Source organism: Neovison vison, chromosome 3, assembly GCF_020171115.1.
Source record: "Neovison vison isolate M4711 chromosome 3, ASM_NN_V1, whole genome shotgun sequence".
NCBI lineage: Eukaryota > Metazoa > Chordata > Mammalia > Carnivora > Mustelidae > Neogale > Neogale vison.
This window is the reverse complement of record NC_058093.1, coordinates 95829273-95847175: the sequence shown is the minus strand read 5'-3', so window position 1 is coordinate 95847175 and position 17903 is coordinate 95829273. Positions and strand designations below refer to the sequence as shown.

The 17903-nt window shown below is 36.1% G+C and overlaps 1 protein-coding gene and 1 pseudogene across 3 annotated transcripts in view; one reads left to right on the top strand and one right to left on the bottom strand.

The window, feature by feature from the left end:
• Window positions 1-17903, bottom strand: part of ZRANB3 (zinc finger RANBP2-type containing 3) — a 326079-nt gene that overhangs the window by 213291 nt on the left and 94885 nt on the right. The window lies entirely within an intron of this gene.
• Window positions 5060-5847, top strand: LOC122902705 (annotated as a pseudogene).

Below are 17903 nucleotides of genomic sequence, written 5' to 3'. Positions count from 1 at the left end.
CTGTCCATGGGCCAAATCTGGCCTACCAACTAATTTTGTAAATAAAGTTTTAGAGGAATACAGTTCAGCTTGTTCATTTACATATTATTAATGGCTACTTTTGTGTGACTAAGACAGAACTGAATAGTAGTAACAGGGATTGTATGGCATGGAAAGTCGAAAATATTTACTATCTGGCCCTTAATAGAAAAAATCTGCCAACCTCTATCTTAGAATATATTCATGAACTACCTTTAATGACCTAGAGGAAGCTTCTGGTACAGTGCCAAAGTGTTGTGAATTTGGCATCATAAATAAAACCTTTCTATTAACACTGTATGAAGAAACAAAATCTGGATTTATCAGAAGAATGAGCAAAGCCCATACAAACAGATGTAATTTTATGGGACTAAGTTCAAAGAACTGTGCTTTTAATTTAATATAACTGTGCTTTTAATTACAGAATTGTTATAAATTCAGAATTGAGGAAATACAAGATAATAATTGAGAAAGAAATCGGATGACATAGATTGAAAGAGTTACAATGTCACAAAGACAGCCAATTAGAGAAAAAGTAGCCTCAAATTGTTAAAATTTTGTGCTTTACTTCCTTTGGCCAAATCCTGAAATCTTTCTCTTTCAAAAGCATGTTATCAGCATTCTTTACAAATAGCACTCAAAGTACAACTCATTTATAAGAACAGCAGAAAATATTAAGCAATATAACATTTCTTACAACATTCTGACATCATTATCTTGTGACTTAATGTGCCTGGGAAGAAATGTGTTGCCTAATCTTATATGCTTCTTTTTCAAGAATATATACTGAGCGTCTATAAAAAGCCAATCTAGGAATTGAGGTGACTACAGTTTATATGTCCTCATCCCCATTACTTCCTAGGTGTAACTTAGTAAGTGCTACTCTAAACTTTGAGTCTGTGGTCTTTGTTCCCATAGCCTTGCACATATTTTAAAAATCTGTGAATTTTAGTTTATGGCATATATAACACATCACCTATTGAATGTACCCTTAAGAACCTAATGGTATCTGAGGTTGTAGTTTAAAAACACTGTATTTCGGAACGCCTGGGTGGCTCAGTTGGTTAAGCAGCTTCCTTCGGCTCAGGTCATGATCCCAGCGTCCTGGGATCGAGTCCCACATCGGGTTCATTGCTCAGCAGGGAGCCTGCTTCTCCCTCTGCCTGCCATTCTGTCTGCCTGTGCTCGCTCTCTCCCCCTCTCTCTCTGATAAATAAATAAAAAAAAAATCTTAAAACAAAACAAAACAAAAAAAAACCACTGTATTTCTTTCTTCCAGCTTTACTGAGGTATGACTGACAAGCAAAAATCAAATATATTTCAGGTATACAATGAGATGTTTTAATATATATATATACCACAATCAAGTTAATTAACATACCCAGCTCTTCACAGTTACCATTTTTGTGCATATGTGGTGAGAACACTTGAAATCTACTCTCTTAATGTTTCAAGTATATAAGATATGATTATTAACTATAGTCACCATGCCATGTTTTAGGTCTTCAGAATTCATTCATCTTACAACTGGAAGTTTGTACCCCCCTCTTTTTTTAAAAAGATTTTATTTATTTATTTGACAGACAGAGATCACAAGTAGGCAGAGAGGCAGGCAGAGGAGGAAGCAGGCTTCCTGCTGAGCAGAGAGCGGGAAGCGGGGCTCGATCCTAGGACACTGGGATCATGACCTAAGCCAAAGGCAGAGGCTTTAATCCACTGAGCCACCCAGGCGCCCCAAGTTTGTACCCTTTGACCAATATCTCTTTCCCTATACCCCAGTAACCACCATTCTACTCTACTACATTGAATTTGACCTTTTTTTAGATTTCCCATATAAGTGAGACTGAGCATTATTTTCTCTTTTTATGTCTGGCTTATTTCACTCAGCATAATGTCCTCATTTAATCAGTGTTGTCGAAAATAACAGAACAACTTTTTTAAGGTTGAATAATATATTCCTGCGTGTGTGTGTCTGTATGTATATAAACCACCACAATTTTTTCTATCCAGTCCACTAAGAACAGCTATCTTATATTGGCTACTGTGAATAATGCTGCAATGAATATGGGAGTGCAAATATCTCTTCCAGATACTGATTCCATTTCCTTTGGATATATATCCAGAACTGTGATTGCTGGGTATTGTGGTAGTTTTATGTTTAATATTTTGAGGAACCCCATACTATTTTCCATAATACCTGCACCAATTTACAGTGTTACCAAAGGTTTCCATTTCTCCACATACTGACAAACACTTCTTTAATCTTTTAACTTTTTATAAACAAGTGTTGGAGAGTATGTAGAGAAAAGGGAACCCTCTTATACTGTTGGTGGGAATGCAAGTTGGTGCAGCCACTTTGGAAAACAGTGTGGAGATTCCCAAGAAATTAAAAATAGAGCTACCCTATGCCCTACAATTGCTCTACTGGGTATTTACCCCAGAGATACAAATGTAGTGAAAAGAAGGCCCATATGTACCCCAATGTTCATAGCAGCAATGGCCACAGTCACCAGCTGTGGAAAGAACCAAGATGTCCTTCAACAGACGAATGGATAAAGAATATATGGTCCATATATACAATGGAACATTATGCTTCCATCAGAAAGGATGAATACTCAACTTTTGTATCAACATGTATGGGATTGGAGGAAATTATGCTGAGTGAAATAAGCAGAGAAAGTCAATTATCATATGGTTTCACTTACTTGTGGAACATAAGGAATAACATGGAGAACATTAGGAGAAAGAAAGGAAAAGTGAATTGGGGGAAATCAGAGGGGGAGACAAGTTATGAGAGACTGTGGACTCTGAAAAACAAACTGAGTGTTCTGGAAGAGGGGGTGAATGGATGACCATGGTGGTGGGTATTAAGGAGGGTACCTATTGCATGGAACACTGGGTGTGGTGCATAAACAATGATTCTTGGAACACTAAGAAAATAAAATTAAATTAAAAAAATAATAATAACAATAGCTCTCCTAGCAGGTATGAGGTGATATCTCATTGTGATTTTGATTCATATGTATTTCCCTGAAAATGAGTGATATAGAGAACATTTTCATGTACCTACTGGCTATTTGCATATCTCTTAAAAAAAATGTCTATTCAAGTCCTCAGCCCATTTATCAGGTTATTTGTTTTTTGCTATTGAGTTGTAGGAGTTTCTTAAATATTTTAGATATAAACGCTTTAACAGATATACAGTATGCAAATATTTTCTCCCATTCCATAGGCTGCCTTTTCATTTTGTTTCCTTTGCTGTGCAGAAAATTTTTAGTTTCATATAGTCCCTCTCCATCCACCTCTCCCCCCCAGCTCATGCGCTCTCTCACTCTCTCAAATAAAATAAATAAAATCTTAAAAAGAAAAAAAAGAAAAGGATTCGATTTCATTCTTTTGCATGTGGATAACTACTATCCCTAATACCATTTATTGAAGAGATTATCTTTTCCTGATTGTGTATTCTTGGAGACTTTGTTGAAGATTAGTTGACTATATATACAGGACTTTATTTTTAGGCTCTCTATTCTGTTACATTGGTTTACTATGTCTGTTTTTATGTCTGTTTTGATAACAATAGCTTTGTTATATAATTAAAAATAAAGATGTGTGATGATGCCAGTTTTGTTCTTTCTCAAGATTGCTTTGGCTACTCAAGGTCTTCTATGGTTCCATTTGAATTTTAGGAGCGTTTTGTCTATTTCTGTGAAAAATGCCATTGGATTTTTGACAGACTGCAATGAATCTGCAGATTGCTTGGGTAGTATGGACATTTTAACAATATTAATTTTTCTAATCTATGAACACAGATATATTTTCTTTTATTTGTATCTTCTTCAATTTCTTTCATCAATGTATTATAGTTCTGTGTACTGATCTTTCACATTCTTAAATTTATTCTTATCTTACTCTTTTTGACACTATTATAAGTGGGATTGTTTACTTAGTTTCTCTTTCTGATAGTTCACTGTATAGAATTACAACTGATTTTTGTATATTGATTTTGTATCATACAACCTAACTGACTTTTTTAGCTTTAATAGTTTTGCTGTGGAATCTTTAGGAGTTTTTTTGTTTTGTTTTGTTTAAGATTTTATTTATTTGGGGCGCCTGGGTGGCTCAGTGGGTTAAGCCTCTGCCTTCAGCTCAGGTCATGATCTCAGGGTCCTGGGATCAAGCCCCACATCAGGCTCTCTGCCCAGGATGGAGCCTGCTTACTCCTCTCTCTCTGCCTGCCTGTATGCCTACTTGCGATTTCTCTCTGTCAAATAAATAAATAAAATCTTTTTTAAAAAATTATTTATTTATTTGAAGGAAAGCATGAGAGAGGGAGAGAGAGAGCATGAACAGGGGGAGGGGTAGAGGGAAAGGGAGAAGCAGACTCCCTGCTGAGCAGGGAACCTGATGTGGGACTCAATTCCAGGACCCTGGGATCATGACTTGAGCCAAAGGCAAACACTGAACTGACTGAGCTACCAAGGCACCCTAGGGTTTTTATATGTAAAATAGAGACCATTTTACTTTTTCCTTCTGAATTTCAATGCCTTTTATCTTTTTTTTTTTTTTCCCTAATTGTTCTGGCTGGGAAATCCAGTACTACGCTGAATAGAAGAGGCAAGAGTAAATGCCTCTTTTAAATGTAGTAAACTACATTTCTGTCTATATGCATGTAAATGCTGTAAATTCAGAGATCTCTAAAGAGCTGGAGAAAAATGTGGTTCTAGCGGTTACTTCTAGAAAGGGAAATTGAGGGACTGGGGGACTTAGAGAGCAGGTGAAAGGAAAAGGAAAACTTTTCACTGTAAAATCTTTCATGCCTTGTTAGTATTATTCCTTACACATATATTAAGATTAAAGAACATAAATGGATTATTTTTTAAAACCCTTATCTTACCTAGACACAAGTAAGATATCTTTATCAAACCTAGGCATAGATCCCTCTCAAATCATGTCATCAACAAAGACGTCTCCTTTGGAAATGAAACCAAGAACCAATGCAACAGTGACAACTAAAGATTAAATATATAGGCCTAATGCAGCCATGGTTCATGGTTCCAAGAAGCATCTGAAGCATGCAGCAGCTCCAAAGCATTGGATGGGGATAAAGTGACCAGTGTGTTTGCCTCTCATCCATTCGCTGGTCCCCTTAGGATGACAGAATGTCTCCCTCTCATCATTTTCCTAAGGAACAGACTTAAGTATGCTTTAACGGGAGATAAGGTAAAGAATATCTGTATGCAGCATTTTATTAAGACTGAAGGCAAGATCCAAACTGATATAACCTACCCTTCTGGCTTTATGGCTGTCATCAGCATTGACAAGACTGAGAAGAATTTCTATTTCTGATCTATGGCACCAAGGGTCACTTTGCTTTTCACTGGATTACACCTGAGTAGGCCAAGTATAATTTGCGCAAAGTGAGAAAGATCTTTGTGGGGACAAAAGGAATCCCTCATCTGGTAACCCATGATGCTTGCACCATCCACTATCCTGATCCCCTAATCAAGGTGAATGACACCATTCAGACTGATTTGGAGACTGGAAAAATGACTGATTTTATCAAGCTTGATAGTGGTAATCTGTGTATGGTAACTGGAGGTACTAACTTGGGAAGAATTGGTGTGACACCCATAGACAGAAACACCTTGGTTCTTTTGATGTTCCTGTGAAAGATGCCAATAGCAACAGCTATGCCACCACCTCCCCAACATTTTTGTTATTGGAAAAGGCAACAAACCATGGGTTTATATTCTCTATGGAAAGGGTATCTGCCTCAACATTGCTAAAGAGAAAGATAAGAGACTTGCAGCCAATCAGAGCACTGGGTAAAATGGTCCCTAGATGATCTGATTGGAAGTCTTTATACTTAACTAAGGATAATACTTCATGAAAATAAATAAATAAATAAATAAATATTCAATTAGCATTCCCAATGCATTAGCTGGCTTTCAGCACTTTAGGGGAAATACTTTAATTGGTTCATTAGATCCATGGGAGCCAGCTATTTTACATTAAAAAAAAAATCAAGGAGAAATGATCACTAAAGGAAGCAACAAACTCAGAATTTTCTTTTTGAAAGGAAGAGAAAGGTAAAAGAAAGCAATAAAATGTGTACCACAGAACTTGATACCCTTAACAGTGGAAAACAAGAATTAGAAACCAAGAGATGAAATTAAGAATAAGCACATAAAATGGTCATGACACTTAATGGTGCCACTCTCAAAAGATATCAACAGTATACATGTGCAAGAAACAGAGAAACAGCTACTTCATTTTTTTTTTAATTTAAATTAATTTTTGTGTGTGTTCTAAAATTCAATGTTTATGCACCACACCCAGTGTTCCATGCAATACATGCCCTCCTTAATACCCACCACCAGGCTCACCCAACTCCCAACCCCCACTCCTCCAAACCCTCAGAAACAGCTACTTCTGCTCAGAGGAAAACAATGACTCTGTGTAAGTCTTCTCCTGTATATTTGTGATGGGGGGTGGGGGCAGGAGGAGGTAGGAAAAAGAGTGAATGGTAGCTTCAGCTTCACTCTTATTCTAGGTCTTCAAAGCAGCAGAGTATTATATTGAAGGTATAACTACCAGCACATTGCAGGAGTGCAACAGGGGACAGGCATGGGAAGTTTACTATATTCCACATATGTAATCACATATGTAATCAAAGTTACTAATGAAAACATTGATATACAGCATAAAAACAACCCCTCAGATTAGAATTAGGTTTTGGGGGGTGCCTGCATGGCTCACTCAGTTAAGCATCCAACTCTTAATTTTGGCTCAGGTCATGATCTCAGGGTTGTGAGATCTAGCCCTGCATCAAGCTCTGCGCTGGGCATGGAGCCTGCTTGGGATTCTGTTCCTTCTCCACCCTTTGCCCCTTCTCCCACCTCTCTCCCTCTCTTAAAAAAAAAAAAAAAAAAAGAACCAGATTTTTGGCTAAGAAAATGGAAGAAGGGTTTCTGATTAAAGAGAAGTTTTAAGAAGATACATAGTATGTTCAAATGCTATCTTTAACTAGAAATCTTATTTCTTCATCACAGTGAATCCATCTTATTGTTATAATAAATGAACTTTCTTTAAAAACATAAACCCATACGACAGAAGGAGAAAACAGCAAGCAAATATCAGAAGATGAAACCAGATGAACAACTGAAAAGCACTTTAGGAGACCTAAGTGAAACCCTACTTCAGCAGAAAATAAAGTTGAAATGCAACTTGAGTGGCACTGAGTAACCCCCAAAGAGCTCAGAAAGTGGCAGAATAAGGTACTTTTCCAAGTTGGGTAAAAATAGGGAAGAAAACAATATGATTAGTTAAAAGCTTATGAAACAGTTAAACTCCCAGATTCTCTACTTGATACAATGCCCTCCCACACCCTATCAAATGTCTGAGTTTATCTTCTAAAGAGAGTGAAACAGAGTTTATCATTAGACAGAGAAAGATCACTAGACATTTAAGCACAGCTAATAATATTAAAGATAGATAATATTCAAAACATACTGAAAGAAAGCAAGTTGAAGGAAATCGTGACTATTTAAAGAGAAAATAACTCAAGAAAAATTGTCATTAATATTCTCAGAAAGGAGATATCACCCATGAAGTAAGAACAGAATGTAATACGAAATACTCAGAGAACAAAAAATAGCGCTTGAAAATTAAAAAACAAAACCAGAGATCAAAAGCTTAACAGAATAGAAAGATACAGTTGAGGAGAATTCTCACAAAGAAGCACAAAAAGAGTGAAACCATATGATAATTGACTCTCTCTGCTTGACTGATTTCACTCAGCATAATCTCTTCCAGTCCCGTCCATGTTGCTACAAAAGTTGGATATTCGTCCTTTCTGATGGAGGCATAATACTCCATAGTGTATACGGACCACATCTTCCTTATCCATTCATCCGTTGAAGGGCATCTTGGTTCTTTCCATAGTTTGGCGATCGTGGCCATTGCTGCTATAAACATTGGGGTACAGATGGCCCTTCTTTTCACAACATCTGTATCTTTGGGGTAAATACCCAGGAGTGCAATTGCAGGGTCGTAGGGAAGCTCTATTTTTAATTTCTTGAGGAATCTCCACACTGTTCTCCAAAGAGGCTGCACCGACTTGCATTCCCACCAACAGTGTAAGAGGGTTCCCCTTTCTCCACATCCTCTCCAACACATGTTGTTTCCTGTTTTGTTAATTTTGGCCATTCTAACTGGTGTAAGGTGATATCTCAATGTGGTTTTAATTTGAATCTCCCTGAGGGCTAATGATGATGAGCATTTTTTCATGTGTCTGATAGCCATTTGTATTTCTTGATTGGAGAAGTGTCTGTTCATATCTTCTGCGTTAGAGAGGAGTAGGGAATTTGGGTAAATTGGAAGGGGAGGTGAACCATGAGAGACTATGGACTCTGAAAAACAGTCTGAGGGGTTTGAAGTGGCGGGGGGGTGGGAGGTTGGGGTACCAGGTGGTGGGTATTATAGAGGGCACAGCTTGCATGGGGCACTGGGTGTGGTGAAAAAATAATGAATACTGTTTTTCTGAAAATAAATAAATTGGGAAAAAAAAAAAAGAAGCACAAAAAGATAATGAGATGAAAACAGGAAAAAAGAGAAAAGAACATTAGAGGACCAACTCAAAACATACAATATCTGAATAATGTGTAAAGAATAAAAAGAGAAAACAAGGAGGATATCAACTATACTGATATTAACAATTTTTAAAGTTCTCCAACTAAAGGAAGTTGAGTTTTCATACTGAAATAGCCCAAGCAGTGTCTAGGACATAATATGAAAATAACCTAATAAGCATGTCTAAAACTGGAAAATAAAAAGGGTACAAACAATTAATTGTTCAGAAAGATTTATTTCCTGATTAAGAGAACCATAGCTTCCTAATGAAATTAAAGTCACAGGAGCTATGCTTTCTTTGCTATGTTGAATTCAAGTAACCTGCTTTAAGGATACTAACAAATAATTATTCCATAGAGAGTTCAATTCATTTCCAAATAATATTTACTGAACTCCTAAATTGTGGTAAGCTCTTTTGACTAAAAAAAAAAAAAAAAAGTCCTAAATTTAAAAGATCTTGAGCCTATGGAGGCTTAGTACAAATTAAATTGTGTAAACATTTATTTATACTAATAGGCAAAAGACTGTCATATAAAATAGGAGGTAATCTTACTCTAAAGGACATTCTAGAATAATAGAACCAACAGGATCATAGGACCAAAGGGAAAAAAGTATAGATGGAAAAATTTCAATTCAGTACTAGTTTTTCCATGGTAAGAATAAACCAATTTTAAGTCTAATTACAGAACTACAATAATCAAAGCAATGTGGTATTTGTCCAAAGTTGGTATATGAATCAAAAGAACAGAACAGAGTTGAGAAATACACCCACACATACATAGTCAATTGATTATCAGCAAACATACCAGGATAATTTGATGGAGAAAGGACAGACTTCTCTACAAATGGTACTAGAGTAACTGGGCATGGAAAACAGAACAAAACAAAGCCTCAAATCTACCTCACACCATACATAAAACTGTACAAAATTTAAGTTGAAATGTATTATAGAAGTAGATGTAAGAGATAAAAATACAAATTTGTGGGGACATCTAGGTGGCTCAGTCAGTTAAGTGTCCAACTCTAGGTTTCAGCTCAGGTAATGATCTTGGAGTCATGAAATCAAGCCCTGTGTCAGGCTCTGTGCTTAGTGTAGAGACTGCTTGAGATTCTCTCTCCCTCTCCTTTTGCCTCTCCCCCTGCACATGCTCTCCCTAAATAAATAAAATATTTTTAAAAATATACAAATCTGTGGAAGAAAACAAAAAATCTGTGATATTGATTTACTCTTTTTCTTAGATAAGACACAAAAAGCACAAACTACTGAAAAGCTGAGAAATTGGACTTCATCAAAATTAACATCTGCTTTTCAAAAGATACTGCTAAAATAAGTCACAGCCTAGGAGAACAAGTATGTACTAGCCCCCAAAAGACTTGTATTCAGAATATATAAACAACACTTAAATTCAATAAGAAGAGGGGCGCCTGGGTGGCTCAGTGGGTTAAAGCCTCTGCCTTCGGCTCGGGTCATGGTCTCAGGGTCCTGGGATCGAGCCCCGCATCGGGCTCTCTGCTCGGCGGGGAGTCTGCTTCCTCCTCTCTCTCTGCCTGCCTCTCTGCCTACTTGTGATCTCTGTCAAATAAAATGAATAAAATCTTTAAAAAAAAATTCAATAAGAAGATAATGCAATTTATTAAAATGGACAAGAGATCTGAATAGATATTTCACCAAAAAGATGTACAGATGGCCAAGAGTCACACAAAAAATGTGCTCAACATCATTAGTCATCTGAGAACTGAAAATTAAAACCACAATAAGATACCATTACACAACTAGTAGAATGACTATAATTAAAAAGATTTAGAAGGCCAAATCTTGGCAAGGATGCAGGGTGACTAGAACCCTCATATATTTGCTGGGGCAAATAAAAAATATAAACTCACTTTAAAAAACAGCACAGTAGTCTCTTACAAAGTTAAGAATAAATTTGCCATATGTCATAAAAATCCAACCCACCCCTGAGTATTTACACAAGAGAAATAAAAACATGCCCACACAAAGACCTGCATGTAAATAATTATAGTAGCTTTACTCATAGCAATGAAAAATTGTAAATAATCCAAAGTGTCCATCAAATGGCTAGATAAATTTTGGTACACCCATACAATAGACTACTACTCAGTAATAAGAAGGAATGATACATTCAACAAACAGATCTCAGAAGTATTATGTTAATAAAAGTAGCCAGGCACAAAACGCTATAAATTGTATGACTCCATTTACATGGCAGTTTAGAATAAACAAAATTATAGGGACACAAATCAGTTGTTGTGAAAAGTTAGATTTACAAGAGGTGACTGTTCACAAAAGGGTACAAGGGAGCTCCCTAGAATAAAGGAAGCCTTCTCTATCTTGACTTTGGTAGCGGTTACAAAATTGTGTAAACTTATCCAAACACACTGAACTGCACACTTTAAAAGGGTGAGTTCTAGTATATGTAAATCATACTTGAATAAACTGTCCTTAAAACATTTTTAATAAACCATTATGATACTAGAAATAAAGATGTCAATATGATTCCAACTACTGAGATTATAATCTTGGAAAAGACAATATTCAACTAATTTTAAAGATCAGAGAGTCTTCTTAAGAGTTAAAAAAATAACAAGAGATTATCAGAATAAGAAAAATGAAGCTAGCAGGAAATCAAAAATACAAAAATAATACATACAAGCACCTCCCAATTACACAACTGGGATCTTAACTGTCAAAATAATCCCAAATAGACCATAATAAAAAATAAGAATTCAAATATTTCTAAAGGAATTTAAACATAAATAGTCATTCAAATATATAAAAATGGGGTCTTTTAAGTCTCTTAAAAGGTTATAAAAATGGAAATGCTTTTTTTACTCTAAAATTTCAAGTTGAATGATCAGGAACCAAACCCCCTGCACAGTGACCCCTAAGTATGAAAGATATCATAAGCTTCTTGAGCAGCAGAAGCATTAAGCACCACATCAGGCACCCTCCCTTCCTGGCCTGGAAATCTGCACCAGAAAGAGGAGCCCCCACAACATCTGGTTGTGAAAGTCAGAAAGGAAAGCCAGATGGCTATTGGAAACTGACTCCATTTTAAAGGTCACTGCACAATATCACTCATTCTGAGACAAAGCAGCGAAGGAGTGACTTGAAAAGTGCCTGGGCCACATGTGAGAGAGATTTATTAAGTAATTTTAGGTGTATGCAAGAGGGGCAGGGATCTGTAGGAACCTTCTCCAAAAATGGAAGAGGTGGTAAGTACCATTTTTCTTCCCTCGTTCAACCTACCTAGCCCAACCCAGAAGGGTGCCAGTTGTGGCACCCACTATCTACCCTGTTGACACCACTTGTCCCCATTCTCACCAGCCCTCCAAAGTTCTTGGCACCCCTCCAAAGAACTTCTGCGTCAGTAAACCTGGCAGGCAATATAAGTGGACCACCAAACCCCAAAACAACAATGTTCAAAGTGACTACCACCCTGCCACACCCACAGGGCAGCCCTGGCCAAGACTTGTGCACCCTCCAAAGCAACTCCTTGGGGGAGGGGAATGGGGCCACACCCATCAGCATATTAACAGCAGCTGCAGCAAGGCATCTCAGCCAGCTGTACAGCAAGTCACGGTAGCCAGCCCCACCTATCAATGCAATGACAGCAGTCAGCAGCTACTCTGGAGTGCTTGGTTCTGGTGACCAGGGGGATTGAGCTCCTAGGGCCCATGGGGCACTCCTACTTGAGGCTATGGTAGCTGAGCTAATATATACTAACAAACACAGAGAGACAAAAAAGAAAAGACAGAGCAACATGTTGCAAATGAAAGAATAAAACCAAACCTCAGAAAATAACTAAACAAAATGGAGACAAGCAATCTACCTCATCAAGAATTCAAAGTAATGATCAGGAAGATGTTCAGTAGACTTGAAAGAGGAGGGATTGAATTCACCAAGGACTTCAACAAAAAGACCAAAAACATAAAAAAGATCCAATTTGAGCTGAAGAGCTCGATAACTGAAATGAAAAATACACTAGAGGGACTCAACAGGAGATTAGATGATATAGAACAGATTAGCAATCTGGAAAACAGGTTAGTGGAGGTCATCCAAGCTGAACAGCAATAAGAAAAAAATGTATTAAAAAATAGTAAGAAGGGGTGCCTGGGTGGCTCAGTGGGTTAAAGCCTCTGCCTTCGGCTCAGGTCATGATCCCGAGGTCCTGGGATCGAGCCCCGAATTGGACTCTCTGCTCAGTGGAGAGCCTGCTTCCCTCTCTCTCTCTGCCTGCCTCTCTGTCTACTTGTGATCTCTGTCAAATAAATAAAATAATAATAAGGATTGGATAAGGGACCACAGAAACAACATCAAGTATACTAACATTCATATTATAGGGCTCCCAGAAGGAGAAGAGAGAGAAAGACACAAAAAACTTACTTGAAAAAATATTGTTAATCTAAAGAAGGAAATACACAATCAGGTAGCTTCAGGAAGCATGGACAGTCCCAAACAAGATGAACTCAAAGAGATCACCACCAAGACAACTAATAATTAAAATAGAGAGTCATAAGAGCAGCAAGAGAAAAGCAACAAGTTATGCACGAACGACCTCCTCCCCACCATAAGGCTATCACCAGATTTTCAGAGAAACTTGGCAAGCTACATCTCACAACCAAGAATAATTTACCTGGTAAAGTTATCATTCAGAAGTAAAGGACAGATAAAGAGTTTTCCAGAAAAAGAAAAGTGAAAGGAGTTTATCAACCTAACTCAGCCTTAATATAAATGTTAAAGGGACTTCTTTAAGCAGAAAAGAAAAAGCCACAACTACGTGTACCTGAGTGGCTCAGTGGGTTAAGTGTCCAATTCTTGATTTCGTCTCATGTAGTAAGATCGAGCTCAAAGTTCAGGGCTGTGCCCAGTGGGGAGTCTTCTTGAGATTCTCTCTTTCCCTCTCCTGCCCACCCCTCCATACACTCACATGTACACTCTCACTCTCTCTCAAATAAATAAATACATCTTAAAAAAAAAAAGAATAAGTCACAACCAGAAGAAAATTACAAAAGAAATAACTTCAATGGTAAAGGAAACATATACTAAAGGTAATTGATCAATTATTTATAAAGCTAGTATGAATATAAATAGACAAAAGTAGTCATTTTAATTACATCTATACTAATTGCTTTGCCTACAACAATTAATTAGGAGATACACAAAATAAAAAGATGTAAATTATGACATCAAATACATATAGTGAGGAAGGGGGAAATAAAAATGTATTACTTTCAGAATGGGTTCAAACTAGCATCCATGAACTTAAAACAGATAGCTATGTGTTTCTAAGATGTCATTATACATGAACATCAAAGTAATCACAAATCAAAAATCTATCACACACACACACACACACACAAGTACTCCAAGCATAGCACTAAAGAAAGTCATCAAATCACAAAAGAAGAGTACAAGAGAAAAAGAAACAGAGAACTAGAAAAAGAACCAGGAAGCAATAAACAAAATAGCAGTAAGTACATATCTATCAATAATTACTTAAAATGTAAATGGACTAAATGATCTAACCAGAAGACAAAGATTGAACAAACAGATTTAAGAAAAACAAAAGGACCCATCTCTATATGCTCCTATGAGAGACTCACTTTAGACCTAAACACAGATAAAGACTCTAAGTGAAAGGAACAAAAATGATATTCCATGAATGGCAACAAAAGAAAAACTGGGGTAGCAATATATAGATATGAGACAAAACAGACTTTAAAAGAAAGACTATGAGAGACAAAGAAGGACATTTCATAATGATAAAGGGATAACCCAACAAGAAGATGTAACAATTGTAAAATCTATGACCCCAACATAAAAGCACCTAAATATATAATGCACATATTAATAGACATAAAGGGAGAAACTGACAACAATATAGTAGTATTAAAAAACTTAAACCCCTTACATCAAAGGACAGATCATCCAGACAGAAAATAAAGGCAATAACAGCTTTGAATGTCACATTAGACCAGATGAATTTAACAGATTTATACAGAACATCTGATCCAAAACAGCAGAATACACATTCTTTTCAAGGGAGCATGCAGCATTCTCCAGGACAGATCACATGTTGGGCAACAAGACAAGTCTCAATAAATTTAAGATGATGGAATCATATTAAGCATCTTTTCTGACCACCATGGTATGAAAGTAGAAATCAGTTACCAGAAGAAAACAAAACAGAGCAAAACAAAAAAGATAGAAACACACAGAAGCTAAACAACATGCTACTAAACAGACAATGAGTCAACAATGAAATCGAAGAGGAAATCAAATGATAACTGGAGACAAATGAAAATAGAAACAAAATTTTCTGAAATTTTGTTTGTAGCAAAAGCAGTTCTCAGAAGTTTATAGTGATGCAGGTCTACAGTGATGCAGGTCAAGAAACAACTAAAATCTCAAACAATCTAATTTAGACCTAAAGGAAGTTAAAAAAAAAAAAAAATCAAAGCCCGAAGTTAGTAGAAGGTAGGAAATAATAAAGATCAGAGTGAAAATAAATGAAAGAGAGACTAAAAAATAAGAAAAGATGAATAAATGTAGAGCTGGTTCTTTGAAAAGATAAAACTGATAAACATTAAGCCTGATGAGTCTGGCTTTAAAAAAAGAAAAAGAAAAAGAGAAAAGAGAGGCACCTGGGTGGCTAGGTCGTTAAGTGCTTGCCTTCAGCTCAGGTCATGATCCCAGAGTCCTGGGATCAAGCCCCACAATGAGTCCCTCATTGGGCTCCCTGCTCCATGGGAAGCCTGCTTCTCCCTCTCCCTCACCTCCTGCTTGTGTTCCCTCTCTCACTGTGTCTCCCTCTGTCAAATAAATAAATAAAATATTTTTTAAAAGACAGAAAAGAAGGAAAACTCGTAAGTGAAAAAGGAGAAGGTGTAATCAAAACTACTGAAACAAAAAAATTACAATATTTCTACAAAAAATTACATGCCAATAAGTTAAACAAGAAGAAATGGATAAATTCCTAGAAACATACAATCTTCTAAAACCAAATCAGGATGAATCAGAGAATCTTGAATAGACCAATTACTAGTAATGAAATTACATTAATTATAAAAAAGCTCCCAAGCAACAAAAGTCCAGGACCAAAGGCTTTCAGGACCGGGTGAATTCCACCAAAAACCTACAGAAGAGTTAGTAACTATTTCTGTCAAACTATTCCCCCAAAAATAGAAAAGGAATGACTTCTAAATTCATTCTACAAAGTCAGCATTACTATGTTGCCAAAACTAGAGAAAATATTACCCCCCTCCAAAATAAAAAGGAAGAAAGAAAGAAAATAACAAGCCAAATCCCTAATGAGAATGGATGTGAAATTCTACAACAAAATATTATCAAACTGAATTCAACAATACAGTAAAAGGATCATGCATTACAATCAAGTGGGATATATTCAGGTGTGTAAGGACCGTTCAATGTCCATAAATCAATCAATGAGATACACCACATTAATGAAATGAAGCTGAAAATCATATGATCATTTCAATAGATGGAGAAAAAGCATATAAAATTTAACAATGAGTCATGATAAAACTCAAAAAAGTAGGGATTGAGGAATATACCACAACATAAAGGCCATATATGACAGGCCCACAGCAAATATACTCAGTGGTAAAAAGCTGAAAGCCTTTCCTCTAAGATTAGGAAGGAGACAAGAATGCCCACTCTTGCCACTTCTATTCAACAAAATATTGGAAGTCCTAGCCAGAGCTAATATCATACTCAAAGATGAAAAGCTAAAAGATTTTCCTCTAGGATTAAGAACAAGACAAGATGTCAAATCTTACTACTTCTATGAACATAGTACTCAAACTCCTAAACACAGAAATCACTTAAGAAATAGAAATAAAAGACATCCAAATTGGTAAGAAACAAAATTGTCATTCTCTGAAGTCACCATTAGAATAATTAAATAAATTCCACAGGGCACCTAAGTGGCTCAGTTGGTTAGGCATCTGCTTTCAGCTCAGGTTCTGATCCCAGGATCCTGGGATCAAGTCCTTCTCCCTCTACCTCTCTCTCTTGAGTAAATAAAAATAAAATCTTTTTAAAAAATAAACTCAATAAGGCTCCAGAATACCAAATTAATATACAGAAATATGTGGCATTTCTTTATACTGATAACAAACTAGCAGAAAAAAGTTAAAACAATCCAAATTACAACTGCACCAAAAAAACCTAAGTTAATTTAACCAAGGTGAAAGATTTATACTCTAAAAATTATATAACTGTAATAAAAGAAATAGAAGATGACATATAAATGAAAATATATACCATGCTCATAAATTAGAATATTGTTAAAATGTACATAACTACCCAAATAATTATAGATTCAATGCAATTTTCTATCAAAATACCATCACCATTTTTCATAGAATTACAACAAATAATCCTAAAATTGAATGGACCCACAAAAGACCTCAAATAGCCAAAGTAATCTTGAGAAATAAGAACAAAGCTAGAGGTATCACAATCTCTGATTTCAAACTATACTTTTAGCACAAAAATAGAAACACAGAACAATGTAATATAATAACAGAGTCCAGAAATAAACTCACTTATTTGGTCAATTAATGTACAACGAAAGAGTAAAGAATATACAACGCAGGGTTGGGGGGGTTGCTGGAGGGCTTAGTCCATTAAGCATCCAACTTGATTTCAGCTCGGGTCATGACCTTAGGTTTATGAGACTGAACCCTGAGTGGGCTTCACACTCAGTGGGAGTCTGCTTCTCTCCCTCTCCCTCTACCCCTCCCCTTGCACACACATGTGCCCTTTTTCTCTCTCTCAGAAAAATAAATAATTTTTTAAAAATAATTTTTTAAAAATTTATTGAAGAGAGACTCTTCAATAAATGATATTGGGAAAAGTGGACAGCTATATTTAAAAAATTAAAATTGGACCACTTTCTTATACTACATACAAAAATAAACTCAAAATGAATTTAAAATCTAAATGTAAGACCTGGATCCATAAAACTCCCAGGGCAATAATATCTTAGGCATGAGTCTTAGCAGTATTTTTTTGGATCTATATCCTCAGGTAAAGGCAAAAAAAGCAAAACACAAGTGAGACTATATAAAACTACGAAGTTTCTGTACAGCAACAACAACAAAATGAAAACAAAATGAAATCAACAAAATGAAAGCTTACAGAATAGGAAAAAATATTTGCAAATTATATATCTGATACAAGACTAACATCTATAGATATGAAA